Source organism: Mesocricetus auratus, unplaced genomic scaffold (assembly GCF_017639785.1).
Source record: "Mesocricetus auratus isolate SY011 unplaced genomic scaffold, BCM_Maur_2.0 Super-Scaffold_100004, whole genome shotgun sequence".
Classification (NCBI taxonomy): domain Eukaryota; kingdom Metazoa; phylum Chordata; class Mammalia; order Rodentia; family Cricetidae; genus Mesocricetus; species Mesocricetus auratus.
Window position 1 is genome coordinate 36,586,704 of NW_024429189.1, and position 15,488 is coordinate 36,602,191.

General features: G+C 38.2%; 1 protein-coding gene and 1 long non-coding RNA gene across 5 annotated transcripts in view; one reads left to right on the top strand and one right to left on the bottom strand.

Annotated features, from left to right (window-relative positions):
• B3galt1 (beta-1,3-galactosyltransferase 1) overlaps positions 1 to 15,488 on the top strand; it is a 560,539-nt gene that overhangs the window by 464,928 nt on the left and 80,123 nt on the right. The window lies entirely within an intron of this gene.
• Positions 10,420 to 15,355, bottom strand: LOC121140372. Its single transcript, XR_005877174.1, has 2 exons — positions 15,315 to 15,355; positions 10,420 to 10,703 (listed from the first exon to the last, which is right to left on the bottom strand). It is a non-coding gene; the product is annotated as an uncharacterized LOC121140372 (long non-coding RNA).

Here is a 15,488-nt window from a genome sequence, read left to right on the forward strand (position 1 = left end):
AACAAGATACAGCCTCCAAAGACACCCCCAGTGACCCACTTCCCTCAGCTAGGTCCCTCCTAATGTTCTCAGAACTTCATAATAGCACCACCAGTGGGGCCCGAGCCTCTAAGAAATACATTGGGGTGACACTTCGTATCAAAGCTATAACAAATCTCAAGATAAAACTCTGGTATAGCATCTTAGAAGATGGTCTTCTTCCTCAGGTGAAGGTAGAATTAACCAACCTGGATCATGTGGTCTGAGACATAATGTTTATTGCCACACCCTCTCGTGATAGCACTCATAATCTGGCTAAGGATGGCTCACAAATTCTCAAACTTGCTTCGGTATCACGGTACAGAATTTAAGAAGTCAACTACACACTTCTGACCTTTGAAAACATACAGCCTTGACCAGGCAGCTAGCAAGCTTGCAAGACTTCTATCCAGTAAGGACAGGAATAGGTATGGAGCATGATTGTTTTAAGCGTTCCAGAGTTTTGAAATGAACTCTCCCGGTTACTTCTGGAAATCAGGGTGCGAGGCCACTGGACTCCCTTCAATTATCCATAGCTGTAGGGATCCTTCCAGTTGTGTGGTTTCATATACAAAGAGGGAACATATATATACCTGTTTTGACAGCCCTAGCAACAGGAAATCAGAGTGGAAACTTGTGTCAAAGAAGAAATTTATGAATGGCAGGAGAATCATGTAAAATTCAGTGATCTGAACTCGCTGATGACCCCTGAGTCTCCTAGCATCATTTGTATTCATTACTCCTAGGAAATGACACATAACTCAAAGAAAGAAACCTTTCTGGGGAAACTACAGCCGTGTAGAAAAAATTCACATATATTTGCTAACTTGCCATGTTGAGATGAAACCTAGCAATTTATTTGAATAAGCCTCTACCAGAAACACCTCCAGAATAAACATGACCTGTTATCTGCATCCCTAGCCCAGACTGACAGAAAATTAACCACATGGATGGTATCTGTCAAATATTTGAATAAATGTAACACTGCGACAATGTATTTACTCCATATTCCTAACTAGCCAATGTTTTTCTCTGACCTAAACAGGAGAACTGAGTTTATTAGCAACTACTTGGAGCCTTTTGTTTCTGTTTGTTGCCTTTGTTTTTGGTTGGGGGAATTTTCTTAAAATAAAATAAAGTCAACTTTCGGGAAGATGCTAGATTAAAAAATCTTCTCTCTTATTATTTATGTTATTACCTCCTGATGAAAGTCTGATAACTTCTGTCACATATTGCCTCCTGGTTCGGATGCTATGGAATGATGATGTAATTACAAATTCCCCTGATAATCAAGTCAATTATTTTAATAGCAGGAAAATTTATTCTTGAAGATATCATAACAGAAATTAAAATGTTAGGCACTCAGACTGACATCCAGAAAAACAAAGGTTAATCCCAATGTGCCGGGTGGATATTTTGCCTCTGACAAATTCATAAAGTTCACCTTTCCCTAAGCTTTGTAACCAGTAAGTCACCCAGACACCTGAAATTCCCTACCTTTAAAATGCACTTAAAGTATATGACAGACATTTGAGGTTGGTAAGATTTCACTGAACATAATAGCAAATGTGTGAATAATCTGACAATAGCCAAGGTGCCTTTGGACACTGTTTGCTTCCAGTAAAGCCTGTATTATAACTCAGAGTCTTGTTACTTCTGCTGTGTTATCTAGAAAAGCTCTGCTTAACAAGACCTTAGTCCTTCCAGAAAGGCAATATGCCTTCAAAATTACCTCATTTTCTCACCTAATTCTCTTGTAATTGAATCAACTTTTAAATTTTTTCTATCTAATCTGTCTTTAAGGGGGGTAGATGGAATAAGCACAAAATATATTTGGGGCTGTATTACACAATTGGATTCTCTTGGCAGCATCTGATGTTCTGAGCCAGACACCCCTCCTCAGCAGGAGTACTTTCAGAAGTCTCTGAGAGCTGAGTCGTAGTTGTTGCCACAACTTCCAGCTGCACAAATACCACACTGTACAGGTGTAGGGTGCTGTGGGAAGTGTTAGCCTTCACTCTAGTGTGTTTTCCATCCTTCACCGAGGCTAAGCAAGGGAGAGTCAAATCTGAATCCCATAAATCTTGGGGTCTTCTTTGTGGTGGCTTTGAGCTTTCATTTCCATCATCATAAAGTTTATGTACAGTAAAAATTACTTTCTGGTGCAGGCCTTTATGACAAGTGACAAATGCATAGACCTACATAATGACAGCCACTATTAATTCACAGAGCAATTCTGTTACCCTCCATACCATCACGCAGCCCCTTTTAGTCAAAGCCTAAATCCTTGATGAGTAGAAGAGCTATTCTCTTCCAATGTACTTTTGTCCTTTCCAGAATACCATCGCTACAGTGTGGATCCTAGATGTGTTCCAAAAGCCTACTTACTGGAGGGTGTTTCTAGCCTGTGGAGCTACTGGGTGGTAGCAGAACTTTCCTAGGGTGGTGTCAAGTAGAAAGGAACTAGGCCATTAGGGTCATGACCTTGGAGGTGATATTGAAACTCCAATCCTTCTTCTTCTTATGTCTCTGTCTTCATAGGTCACTTAGGTGACTAAGCCTCCCCCATATCCCTCTGAGAGAATCAGTCTGGATTCTACAGGATGAAACCATCAGGGCAGCATAGCCATAGACCGAAACCTCTGAAAACATAAACCAAGCTGACTTCCTTCTTAGAAGTGAATTATTTCAGACATTTTTCTATAGAAACAGAAAGTCAACTGGAAGTTCTCCAGGCTGAGTTTCTTGGCTCAAAACTAAGGACTAGTGAAAATAGATAAATAAAGTCATATAGTATATGCTCTGGCTTCTTTTTTTCATAACATAACACTCGTGACATTCAGGTGACATTTATACATGTGCACAGATTAGCAACTAGCTCCTTGCATTTTTTTTCATAGTATTCCATCAGATGGATGGATGTGCTACCCATTGCTTAACGTACCTCAGTGAATTACAGAATTGGATACATTTGGAAATTACTCAATGTTTTATGTAAACGTGATTTCCATTTCATTGTAATTATCTGTGAGCAAAATTTCTGTTTCTCATGGTAAGCTTTTGTTTAACTTCATAAAGAAATGTCAAGCTGCTTTCATAGACAGGAGAGACTACACATTTGGCACTTGTACCAGCAATATCAAAATTTCTCATTGTTCAGTGACTTCCTTAGTACTGGATTTGGGGTCATTTTGTTTGGTTGGTTGGATTGAGTTTAAGTTGGCCATTGTACTTAAGAGATATTGACATTTTGTTGTGGTTTTCATTTGCATCATCCTAAGGACCAATGAGATTACAAACTGTTTCATGGACCTACTTGCCATTTCTTTACCCTGTTCGCTAATGTATCTGCTCAAATTTTTTGACTATTTTTAAGTGAAGTTTTTGGGAATTCTTTAGATATTGAGGAAATAAATAATCTCACTTAAATGATTTGGAAATAGTTTCCAAGTACATGACAAGTGTCTTGTTAATAGCGTCTTGGTGTGAAAAGAAAAAAAATCTTAATGAGATCGAATTTATCAACTTTTTTCCTTAAGGGAAATCTAAAAAGTCTTTACTGAGTCCAAAGCTGCAAAGATTTTTCTCTTATGTTTTCCTCTAAATAACTTACAGTTTCTCATGCCACCATATCCTCTTAATGGGGGTCATTAAGTGTTTTGCGTATTTTGAGTGTTAGAAAATAAAAGGGAAGAATTACAGTAGCAGGGAAGACCTTTTGATTCTCAGCTTGATTTTCAGTTCCTTGGAGACAATAGCTTCATCTCACAGTGACATCACTGTGTCCTTTCTTGACCCCCTCCTTGTCAATGCTGGATTATTAACTGTTAGTCTTTACTGGTGTGCTGGCTTCATATTTCAACACTGTACAGTAAAACAAGGATGAATTTACAGATAGCTGCCTGTCTTGTTTGGGCATTCATTTTATTAAAGTTCTCTAGAGGTCCTAGACAAAGAACTATGGATAATTATGCATTCTGAGACAGCTATGTGAGGATTGTGTGGATATGTATGAATGTATATTCATACTGTTTCATATATGTTGGAATTCTATAAAGAGTTATTTTCTTCCTGTACCCTTTTCCATCTCAGTCTTGTGTGTATTGTTCTAATGGACAAGTAGCTATAGTTATAAAGAACTAACATTCCCATAATGCTGTGAACCAGTGTCCTTTGTATTTGCTCTTTCAAGATCTTCTTTGGTGTATCTGTGAATTTTAGCAAAGAGGACCAAAATGGCTCAATGTGACCATTTTCAGTGAGTTGTCTTAGAGCCACCCCCCTAATATATAAATGTTGAAGAGATGTAGAGGTCCTGTTTGAGACATGGAAGAAGCAAGAAAAACCTGGAGGGTAGCATTGTGAGAGGACTCCTCATAAGTGTTGGGATTTGGCAAGAAAGTCTTCCTCAGAATCTGGCAAACAAAAACATAATCAATAATTAAATACAAACTGAGGGAGAATAATCCTACCCATGGTTCCTATACCAAATCATCACCATCATGTTATGTTATAATTGCTTTTTAAAATCCTAGGATATTATCTACTGAAATAAAGAGGACTCATCTGTTCAGAGGGCTTGCTAATGAACAACGAAAAGCAATGGGAAGAGTGGAAGAGAAAAGGGAATCAGGACACCAAACCACTATGTTACTTCATTGACAAGCCACAAAATAATCCCCAAATTAAAGCAGCTTGAAGAGGGGCCAAGTTGAAGTTAAAATCAACTCTTTTGAGCAATGATCTGAAAGATATCTTTTTTGTTTCCTTGAGTATTCGATAGATGCTATGCAGTGTTGTTGAGGCTCTGTGCACATTTTCCAATTCACCTGTAAAGTGGGTGTTACTCTGCTTATCTTTTGAGCATAAGAAGTTCAGGGTTAACTTAAATATCTGCAACAAGGTCATGCAGCTAAAATGTTTCTAATGTAGAATTTGAACTCAAGTTTTAGAGTGGAGAGTCCCCCTGTCTTGAACTATCATTTATCACCTTACCCTGAATGCTTGGAAGCTTGTGCAAATGCTCTCTGAGCCATGCAGGCTACACTCAGAAATGCAGTCAGCTGGTGATGTTTCCGACTCTTAGATATGCGGCACAAGGCCTTTGATTAGGTGCATATGTATTTCGTTCGCAATTACAAGATTAAAGGTCACTGTAGTTTTATATTTCCTTATTAACCTCCAAAACATTTTAGCAGTCTCAAATACATGACTTGCAAAGTATGTTACTCTCCTCAAACCTTTCTAAATATATACGGTGAGACTGATTATACATTATTGATATCTGTCAAAAGGTAATTATCCCTTAATGGAGCTGTCCGATGTTTCTTAATTTCCTCAATGCCGTATTTCCCCAGCCAGAAGAAAACCTTGGCTTAACCCATCGTGCAGAGAGGATCTGGAGTCTGCTATATCACTGCTATTTAAAAAAAATGTCTGTGAGCTTCTTCAATAAGGAACAGAATTCTGTTTGTTGTAGCTTAGTGCATAACTCTGAGGAGATAACCTGTAAATATCTGGGATGTGGATTCATGAACTAATGAATAAATGAATGAATGCACTAGTCTGTCATAAAATTGTGATACAATACATGATTATGGGTGGATGAGCTAGAGAATTCTTTATTCTCAGTCCCTAGAACTTAGCTGTTTTTACCTACTAAAAATGAAACACCGTTGGTACTGTGTTTTATATATAAATCTAAAGTGCTAGAGAGCTGTTGCAGTAGGCAAGAGCATGGTCTGCTCTTCTAGAGGACACAGGTTCAGTTTCAAGCAACCCCAGTGTGGCCCATAACCTTACATCTGGTTTCCATGGGCACCAGTTGTGCATTGATACAGAAACAGACATACATGCAAGCAAAACACTAAAACACATAAAATAAATTAAAATGATTTTTAAAAATTAATTGAAGGTAAAATTACAAAGATATTCATGTATTAAGAAAAACACAGATATCAAGCATAATTTACCTTAATATGCTCTGTATCTTTACATAACACTCACAACTCCTGACTACATCATCATGATTAACACTTTTAAATACTTTCCTAACTAAATCACCTACACAAAAGATTTCTTTAAAAGACTCGTGAAATAGTATGTCACTAGCAAAAGATATGTCTTAGTTTTTGGACTTCACATAAATTCTAGTAATTAGTAAATAAGTTAGCTGAAGAAGAGCAAGGCCTGCATATACGGTAGTATAAAGACCCTTCAATTTTACAAGACCTTCTGCAGCTGACACTATGGAAGTCAATGACCATACACATATGATTCTGGCCTCCTATAACATGGCATACATCTCACTCCATAGAAGCGACTCATACTCATTGGCAACCCAGTGTTTCTCCCAAAGGCAATGGGAGCCACATACAGCATGGTGTGATCATCTCTGCTTTATTTACTTGTTAGATGGCTCCCGAGTAAGACTGCCAGGGAGTTCTCATAACCAAGTCATACTTGCCAAGATGCTAATCTGCGCAGATCCAGAGATAGTCCATCCCTAAGTCTGGGCGTACGGTTAGTGCACCCATAGACAAGTTAAGCTGGTAGCTGATTGATTCTGAGTGCTCATTTCAAAGACCAATAGCTCATACTTCTCCATCTTTATGCATTTGAAAGTGCTGTTTACGCCTAAATGAACAGTTCCCTTTTCATAATCTGATGTTCACTTGTTTGTGTATTGAGCCATCATGTGGGTGTTTAGCAGGTGATAATGAAATCGCTGAGAAAAAAATTCTATTTGGTTCAAGAATCCCACAGAACAATAAACCAACCATGTGAAAAGCATGCTCGATTCTCTAATGATTCTCATTTGAATATTGTCTCAGTGTCAGAGTGTATTTCAGAGCAAAAGGCCCTGACATTTCTCACAGACTACCCTGCTAAGTGTCTATAAGTCACATTAAAATAGGAATATTACTTGAAATATGCAAGATTCAAAACTCATTTTGATTGCCATTGTCATTCCTGGGGTTTTCTCTCTCTGTGTGTACTTGAGAAACCACTAATCTATGGATTCTTGCCTTTTAACATCCCTGATTTTATTCTTAATCTTGAGCTTAAGGTAATGAGCTGGGTTTTCTTAATTACCTTAATAAACTTTTTAAAATCAAGCCCACTAACAATCAAAGGAATGCAAATTAGAGGAGCAATGGGATGTTATTATTTGCCTATTAAAGCAGAAGTTCTGGTATTTAAATGATAATGTTAAATGGTGATGAGGTTACCTTTTTTGATAATCAAGTGTGGCTTGAAATAATGTAAGTCTTTTGGAAAGACTTAAAATGTTTCCACCTTTTGATCCAGTAATCTGATTTTTAGAACTCTGAAATGGAAGACAAATTTAGATGGAGATGGTGGAGACAGATATTTTCAAATAATGAAATGCACTGCTATTTGAAACAAAATTGTTTAGCTACCTAAATAATCATAATATGAAAATAGTTGATTTGGGGTATGTATACATGGTGGCACGTATTTCTCACAGTGAAAGCTGTGTTGAAAACTAAGCATTTTGGGCCTTGAAAGATGATTCAGCAAAAAGACCTTTCTGACCTTGGAGAGGACCTACCTGGCTTTGCCTCCCACACCCATACCAGATGGCTCACAAACCACCTGTTGCCCCAATTGTCCTAGATCTGATGCCCTCTTCTGGCCTTTGTTAAAATAAAGAGTTCATAATGCTGTTATACTAAAGTATAAGCTTTAGAAAATATGATTTTAATTTCCTTGAGTTACCTTTATTTTTCTGGGTTTTATTTGTTTGATTGTTTGTTTCTCTTTCTTCATGTACCTGTCCATATGAATTTTTGCATGTGTGTGGATGAATGTGGACATGTGTGCAGGTATATAGGTACATGTGCATGTGCACATGTGGATTACTGAGGTTGATGCTGGTAACCATCTTTTATCAACGATCCCTCTTCTACCATCCTCATAAGGAAGAAAATTTCCATCAAACCCATAGCTTGCTTAGCCTACTTGATCTGGGTAGCCTCTGTCCCTGCCCTTCATAGCTGAAATTACAAGCAAGTCATTATGTTCAAAAGCTTTTACTACTAAGAAATCTCCCCAACTACTGTGTTAATTATTTTAAAACAGTGTCATGTAGCATAGGATGACACTGATTTTTCTATATAATATAGGATGACTGTGAACTCCTGATATTCCTGCCTCCATTTTCCAAGTGCTAGGATTACAGGCCTGGGCCACATACCATGTTCATGTGTATATTTGAAACTACATGTGCATGCAGAGAAACTTAGATAGGAATCTCCACGCACAAATAAATGAAGAAGTAAGATGTCTATATTAACTATTTATACACTGCTGACAACATGGTCATCAGATATTTTATTTAAATTGAAAGATAATAGGTTCTACTCTACTCACTGTTAAAAGAACCAAAAAAGATAACAGTACTTATGTTCCACGGGTCTCTTTCTCAGAATAGAGAATAGAATACAAACAGAACGTCAGAACAATTATTAGTTAACTATGTAAATGGGTTGTTATGAACACATACCAGCATTTAGAATGTTTTCTCACCTTCACTGAGACTTTTCTGACAACTATGTTGAACCGTGTTCACCACCAGCACCTCCAGGCTTCCACATAGTCTTTCTGTCTTTGAGCATGTATGTAATTCACATGCTTTGACATACATGGGTGAATAGGGAGATAGAAACTATGTGTGGCAGTGATTTGTGAGGGAACTTGCACACCATGTTACCCCAGACATCTCTCTGTAATGATTAATAAGGGATAAGAGGGCCAAAAGACCATCTTCCACATCTCAATTCTACCCATCACCAAGTTTCTTAAGTTACATTACGGAGCCTGCCACCTCTTCTCTACAGGATGAATGACAGACTGAGGCTCCAGGGTTTTCTTGACAGCAAATCAGAGAAGACAAATGAATGGGACCGAGTGTAGTGTTGACCCAGAATTGACACTTGAAAAGTTCACTTGAAACTGGGTTCAGAGCCAAGACATGAATGGACCAGAAGTGGACAGGATGTTAACTCCTCTTTGACATGCTCTCTGAGATACGTGTCACAAGAAGTTATTTTCACCTGCACCCTGACTTAGGTTCCTGGTCTCTGAAATGGAATACTATGTAACTGCAATTTCTTCTTTTAAGTGTCTGAGGGGCTACAGTGGCTGATATGATTTAAATAATAAGACAACTGGAAATGACATTTAGAAAGCTTGTAAGTGCCTTTTAGAGCTGTTCACTTTGTGCTTTTTTTTTTTTTTTTGGTTGGGGAGAAAAGAGTCGCATAAAACCCCATCCTTTGCTGTTGCTCTCCATTTACATGAGTCATTCCTCCTGTTTGCATGTATACTAACTAGAGCTTGGTTTCATAAAAACAGAATAGAACAAAAACCTCCAAATCCTGGGCTAGTCATAGTCCATACCAGATACCTCACCAGGGACTGTTAGAAAATCAGAATAAGAGACAAAGTCACTATTGAACTTGTCTGAGAATCAAGAAGCTACCAGAGCTGGTGAGGCTCAGCGGTAGAGCACTTGCCTAACAGGCAGAGGCCCTGGGTTCAATCCCCAGGACTGTAAGGGAAGAATAACATATTGGAATCAACTCAAAAATAAAAATATATAGTTCCATTGTTTAGTAGAGTTTGAGAAGTACAGTATTTAGTTCTTCCTTTTTTCTTTATTGTTGTATGTGTCTTTTACATCATATATCTTGATCCCATTCATTTCCCTGTCCCTTTGTATCTGCCCTCTGCCACTACACACTCCCCAAATAAAACAAAATTAAAGAGAAAAAAGGGAACAGAAAAGAAAGAAAAAACCTAAAAACCTCGCCATGGAAGCTGTAGGATGACACAGCGAGTCACTGTGAACCCCTTTGTCCATATATCTTTATTTGCAAGTGCTCACTGCAAAGTGCCATTGGTCTGGATTGAGGCCTCTGGCTTCTACTATTCTATTGATGCTGAGTTCCCACTAGGGCTCGTCTTGGATATCCTGTTGTTGCCCTGTGCTGTGGAGATCCTGCAGCCTTGGGTCTGCAGGTCACATGCTCCAGCAAATCATAGATGGGGTGGATGATGGAGCAAGTCAATCATATCCTTGGGCTTGTAGCTGGACAACTGTAGGTTGGTTCGCCAGATGTGAAATGTGAACAACTCTCCTATGTTTACAACTTTGCCGTTGGCTCACCCTCACCTGCACTAACAGGGTTGACTATTGTGTTGCCCTGGTGAGGTGCAGGGCCTAAAAGGAGAAGGATATTTAAGAGCATTTATAGTAACAAAATCATAAAATGAACATATAACTGTATATGTAATCTTTAAATGGAAAAGCATAGCACTTATCCACATGCAAATTATGAATGATCATTATAAATAATCACAGTAACCAATAAATAATATTTGATGGCAAACACCTTTTATTGAGATAGCATTCTTGAGAAATAGGTCACTGGCAGGAAAGCCAATCATTCCTCAACTATAAACAATACACCATGTATTTGTCCTTATGTCTAAACAGCCTTATATTACTAATTTCTAAGTGCAGTACATGGCAGTAGTAGTGAGTTCCAGTGCAGATCCAGGATAGTGGTTCTCAAACAGGTCCTCCAGGCACTGATGCCGTATCCTTGCATGTGGTGAATACCCAAGGGAGTTGTCACTGAAGTCACACTGACTTTCTGTGTGGTAACAAAAGATACAAAGGCTTTCCTCATCAAGTCTGAATTGATTGGCTCCTTTCCTCACTTTGATTTTATATTCTACCCTCTAGGGTCCAATCTGTGTGCCATTTTCTCCTCTATCTTCCTCTGCTTCTTTCCATGAATGCCCCAATGCTGGTTTTCTCTCGTTTCCCTGCATTATCCTTCCCCACCCCTCATACACGTTTCACCTTTCTGACGTATTAAAATATATCCGACTTGGCATTTTCTGATCTTAGATTAGTTTTAATCATGTAAATCTGAAGTATTTACAATTCTTCCCTGCAAGCCAGGTGGTGGTGGCACACGCCTTTAATCCCAACACTTGGGTAGACAGAGGCAGGTGGATCTCTGTGAGTGTGAGGCCAGCCTTGTCTACAGAGTGAGTTCCAGGACAGTCAGGGCTACACACAGAAACCTGGTCTCATAAAGCCAAAAGTAAGTAAATAAAATTCTTCCCTATCAATAAATAAATTATGTGGAAGCACAGAAACTCTGTATTATGTTTCCTGGATTCAGGTGGGAGGAATTGTAGAGCTTTCTGCTAGCACTTATTAGAAGAGATAGAATCTGTATTTGCAGCTATTTTATCCTGGTGATAACATTTGAAGAAAACAGGATACATGAGCAACTTATGTCCTTTGAAGGAGCTGAGTCTTGTGGTGTTTTTTTTAAGTCACATTTTCACATGGAGGGGTAGGAAAAAAACTGATTTATGCATAGCAGCCTGAGCAAGTGCATGTAGGTGGCAAATGCTTCAGCCTAACATTCTGCAAAGACTCATAAAAATATTTAAGCAATGAATTTTTCTTAACTCAGCAAATGCTATATGGTTGATGACAAGGGTCTGAGGAGAGAAATATAGCATCTGTTGGGCTACAGTTTTCACTCTCATCTTCTCTTTACATCCTGATGAAAAAGTGACAGGTTTTCCTACAACATCCAGCAGATCCTACAATTCACAATAGAATCACGTGTGAGGTCTTTGGCCACAGAATTGGCAGGGGACTAGGTCTCCATTGAAGGAACAAAGAAACTCACTCAAGAAAGCATTGAGAAAGACTTGCCAAACAGAAAGACATCATCAATTCCCCTTTCTTCACCCTCACATTGAATGAATGAAATGCCAGACAGGAGTGAAGTATTTAGACTGTGTGCCCAAGGCTTTCAGAGGCTTTTAAAATAGAACACATAGAAGAAGAGAGACATTTGGAGCCACTTAGAATTACTTGCATGTAGATATAATCTGAAGTAATGAACTGTATGATTGGGGAGAATGACAGGATCATCAGGATGCAGGTGAAAATGTTCAGTGTGGTAAATATTTTTAAGGCCAATGGATTTCTTAAGTTGCCTGCTACAATAGATGACATTCATTCCCACTTTTTGGAATGGCTCTAAGTTGCATGAAATATATCCACAAGTAATTTTCCGGTTTTCTGATGCAGTTAGCCATGATCAATAACCTTTCTTTCATTGTTTTGTATTTATTGATCATAGACACTTAACTGAGAATTATTGTTGAAATACAGACCAAGACATGCTTTCTGATGGAACATTAATTAGAGCATCTAGTAATTTGTAGACCCTGGTCATTACATATGCTCGAGGATTCTGCAGCTCAATGCCTAGCAGGCAGAGCCAGCTCCAAATGCCTGCTTGTGAAAGCCCAAAAGAGAAGTAGGAACGAAAGCTCCACATACTTGTATTGTTCTCTCTGTGCTGATCGAACTACAACTGTTATTAATTTTAGAATAATCATTGGATGATAGTGTAGTAACCATTTGTTCAGAGAATTGTAAAAAACTAGTAAAAATGGGCCACAATTGTAGTCCCTTTGACTTACATATCCTAAGGCAGTCAACATATTTTAAAGTATATTTCAAAATAGCAATTTGAACATTAGGAAAATTATTTGATTGCTAACTGTCAAGATTTTATTGTATATATCAAGAGCTGCAGGCATTTTTCAAGCAGATTTAAGAAAAAATAATACAAGAGGTTTTTGTTTTGTTTTGTTTTTCCTTTGCAGTGTGACTTCCATAATATTGTAGAAAGTAACCCAGGTAGTTAATTAAGAGTTCTAAGGAGGTTTTACATACAGACTTTTATGTCTAAAGGATACGGAAATGACTTATATTTATAGAGGATAATGTATAGCACATGGTGTTTTAGATCAGAGCTTCCAATAGGGAGAGATACTGAACTCTGAACTTGAGAGTGGTCAGATCCCATAGTCTATCCATTTCTAGGCATGACCAACTTAACTACTGCGCCCAAACACATTCTCTTATCATTTCCTCTGGGCAAAAGTTCTGCTTTCAACTGTCCACTTGGATGATCATGTTGTCTGTGCTAAGTTACAACCACTAAAGTTGTATGAAGGCATTAATGAAGAGGAGGCAACCACTATGGCGGCATCTAAGCACAGCTGTCCACCACAACACTTTCACATAAGTCATTTGCAACAACCATATTCTACCCATAAAGTCTTTAGCTACTCTGACTTCATTTTTCTCCATCCTTTCTTCTTCTCTTCCTTCCTTTATTCCCTTCATTCCTTCCTTCCTTCTCTTTTTATCTGGTTTGGGGACTGAACCACCAGACATGCACTATGTCATTGAATTATATCATCTCCAGATTCTCTTATACACTCTTTTTTTTTTAAATTCAAGGGAGACTTTTACTAACTTGACAAGACTAGCCTCGAACTCATTTTTTAGCTCTGGCAGACCTTTTAAACTTGTTATCCTCCTGTCTCAGTTGCTCATGTAGCTGTGATTATAGGACAGACCTGCCAACCCAGCCCTGTTGGTATGTCCCTATGTTCTCATGAATGATATATACCCTGTTAATAAAGTTAAGAGTGTAGATGCTCTCTGAATTGTTTCCTGACAGAAACTGCTACCTTTCTAAAGCCCAAGACATCATTCTTCCTAAGGTTTCAGGTACGGACTCTAACTGGATTTCAGCTCCATGGGTATTATTATTTCTGACAGGTAGGCTCAGTCAGTGTGTGAAGTGTCACCCTGCAGTCATTGACAGAATACATTAGAGTAACTCACAGAAATTACTATACCAACATATAAGAATCACACACCTGAAGAATAATAGAGAGCAAGGTTTTTTTCAAACAAACAAACAAAAAAAAAGAATCTCAAAGTTGAATATCTCCAACAGGGTATGGCTCTTTTTTTCCTTTTAACACCATGAGGACTGGCTCAACGTTATTGCAGTGGTCACATGACAGAACAGGGATCCTGAAGCTTTTGGCTAAATGTATAAGTTCCACACTAGCATGGTTTTATAGAAGTATCAATTATGGCTCCGTGGTTTTGTTAGTTTTGCATTTATTTTTCAAATCATGTCTGGGAAGAATTAAAGAGTCATGTGCTATTGAAAAACAAGAACAGGCAAGCAGTGTAGCTCAATGGTAGAGAAGCCCTGAGATGACCTCCTAGCACTGAGTGAAAATAAAAGGAATGTGAAGGCCTACTATTGACTCGTGCTGTAAGACAGCTGAGTCACAAAGGCATCCTGATAAACTATGCTGAGTGAAAGAAGCCAACACACAAGAACATACTCAGATAGGCACCACAGAAACAGAAGTGCTTCCAGGTGCTGAAAGAAGAGCAGAATTGGGAACAACAGCTTCATGTGTATAGAGTTTCCTTCAAGGGTGGTGGAGATATTCTGGAAGTCAATGATAGTTATTGTTGTATAGAATTAACAATGTATCGATTTAGTGAATTGTCCAGTTTAATGCACTTGTTTATATCATGTGACTTTTCCTACAAGTTAAATAATTCAGAGCTTTTCAAATTCATTTGAAATTAGAGAAATATGATATTAGATGGAGCTTAGAGCTAACCTAGTCTAACACATGCTTGGCAAAAAAATTCTTTAGGGACACACACAAAAAAATACATAAATAAATAAGCATAAGGTTTATTGCTGATCTATGATAAATTAATGACTACATCATATCCCTCCTAAGGATTTTCAACTTTTTTAGGATTCAGGGCTCTGAAACAGGGTGAAATATAGTGATTTCTGACCAATCTTTAGATCAAGGAAGGAAAAATATTTTAGTTAATGACTCCTAAGAGATGCAGTGTTCCCTCCCTTCAATCTAATAGATTATTTTAATAAGATCTTTCCCAGAGCTTAAGATTTGTCCTCAAACTCTAATTTGAAGATTACCCATATGGATACAGTCCTCATTTTAACTGAAAGTTGTGTCTGCTTACAACACTTCATTAACCAAGCAGGAAAAATAATAATGCCAAGAACTTGGATATCCTAAAAGATGTAGCCTCAAATGCCAGTAATCCCTTATTCCTTTCTGGAAGGGAATGGAGCATGATTAGTTTTATTCTGTCTGTACTCTTTTGTTAAGAGAAGCTTTTTCTTTGCTAGCCGCTTTGGTTTATCACCCGCCAGCCGCCTGGGCTCTGCCGCATTGTAGCCCCCAAATAAACACACAGGAGGCTATATTAATTATGAAGCTGTTGGCCTTGCTTGTCTCTTACTGGCTAGCTCTGCTTTAAGCAATTACCCCATAATTGTTAATCTAAGTATGTCTCTTACCGGAGAATAGTTCCGGGCTCCTACCCCAATGGCGTTACATGTTGACTCTCTTGTGTTTCTCCTTCCCAGAATCCTCCTGGACTCCTAGCCCCACCTATCTAGATTCCTATAGGCTCAACAGTACTTTATTGACAAATAACAGGCAAATAACAGGACTTCCCCAACACTCTTTGG